Genomic DNA, 1870 nt, shown 5'->3' on the forward strand with positions numbered 1-1870 from the left:
GATTTATCCTCTTTCCCTGATGGCTCACAGAGTGGGAAAGATAGCTTCCCAAAGTAAGGCCAGATGCTATGAGGAAGGGGAGAAAAGTTGGAAATAGTTGGAAAGTAAAACCACTAGACACCACACGATATCAAAAGTGCCGTATAGGTAACGGTTAACAATGACCTGAAGTGGTTGCTGAACGCAATCCTTCTCGGAAAATTCAATATTATTTGCTCTTGGGAAAAAAAAGCAAACTGAAAAAAGGCTCCAGTTTCCAACTATAAACTGCATTGAGAGCTGCCCCAAATAATCTAAATTTATGCAAATGACAGTTTATATTCAGACAGTAGATACCAGGGGTGAAGAAACCAGTACAGATTTGAAACAGCTGCCAGCAAAGCACCAAGAAAACACACACACTATTCCACTAGATTAATAGAATAACCAAATTTGTAATCATGTGAGATCTTAAGTTATTTTATTCTATGCATATATTTTATTTGTAGGGGAGACAAGCATCTTTTAGAACACAATTTTTTTTCCTCTGCAGTAGACCCCATTTCCCCCATTTTAATGGAATGGTGACACCACTGAAGTTTAAAAATCAAATTATTTATTGTGGAATTAAATTTTTACTTTGCTTCTCTTGTTTTTCCATCTTGAAACTTTTAATCTTCATTATGTATGTATTTTTTTATTGGCACCTTTCCTAGGGGATTTGGGAAGAAGAAAGAAAAGAAGGGAGATGAAAATAAGACCTTTAAACTCTTACAAAGATTGTTTTAGAGGAGATAGAACCTAAGAACTCGTTCTTTCACTTACTTATCAAATACTAAGTGTCCACTCTGTGCCAAGCATTGAGTTAAACATACCAGACAATGGAAGAAGAAAAGACTTTAAAAAGTCTTTTCTAAATAGATATAGATACCGATATAGTTCCACTAACGTAGATTATCAACAACTCTGCGCATTCTAACTCAGTCCTTGTTAACTCACTTGGGAAAAACATCCCATGATATCCTTACAGTCTGGATGTAGAAGTCGCAACAGACTTTTCCCCTTCTGATTTCCGCTCTTCAATTTTTTAAAATTAGAATTTTTCCAAGCACTATTTCTAATCACAATGTGCTGCCATTCTCCGCAGTCGCTTTGGCAAAGCGAATCAAAGAAGTATCAACCATTCCAGCCTTTAGCCTGAACAGATTGTCTGCCTCTCCCAGCTGATTGTCAGAAAGGAATGCAGACCGCCTGCCCACTGAGCACCGGGATGCACTCAATGACAGAACATCACCCTCAGGTTTTGACTTCAGGGGACCTTGAACTCCATCAGCGAATCACTGAACAGACTGTCAGACAACAAATCCCCCCTGGTCCTCCACTCTCTCTGCTTACTTGCCTCTGAGATATTCCATAACTTTATGCGACTTCTGACACCGAGCATCCTTTCCTGTGATGCTGTGCTCTTGCCAAGTTAAGATAAATGTCTTCAGAGACAGTTGTTCTGCAGCTTTCCATTTTAGATAAAGCTGATGTGTGCTTTAGGACTTCTTTTGTGTTCAAGGTCAATGTCATTTAGCTTGCTGTACTCTTTTATTTATTGATGGTTTTGTTCTGAGCTCAGGGAAGGCACAATTCCATCTGGCTTTAGGTGCTGAATTCACCCTTTTATCCTTCCAACCTGGGAATCTGTGTGTCTCATGGAATACAGAGCTGAGCTGGATGTGTTCCTTTCTTTAAAAATAGCTGCATTCTGGGCGTAGATTACTATGGGAGCATTTTTGGACATTTCACATTCCTCTCCAGTGGGTACCATAAAGTCATGGCCATGAAGGCTTGCCAAGAACAGCTAACAAGTATTCACATTCCAGTCCAGAGGTACTGTTCCTAG

At 39.4% G+C, this 1870-nt stretch overlaps 1 long non-coding RNA gene across 1 annotated transcript; it reads right to left on the reverse strand.

Annotated features, from left to right (window-relative positions):
* Positions 1 to 573: 573 nt before the first annotated feature.
* LOC111770399 (uncharacterized) lies at positions 574 to 1667 on the reverse strand. Its single transcript, XR_011430796.1, has 2 exons — positions 1379 to 1667; positions 574 to 691 (listed from the first exon to the last, which is right to left on the reverse strand). It is a non-coding gene; the product is annotated as an uncharacterized lncRNA (long non-coding RNA).
* Between the last annotated feature and the right edge of the window lie 203 nt (positions 1668 to 1870).

The sequence above is a fragment of the Equus caballus genome, chromosome 2 (genome assembly GCF_041296265.1).
Source record: "Equus caballus isolate H_3958 breed thoroughbred chromosome 2, TB-T2T, whole genome shotgun sequence".
In the NCBI taxonomy this organism is placed as follows: Eukaryota; Metazoa; Chordata; class Mammalia; order Perissodactyla; family Equidae; genus Equus; species Equus caballus.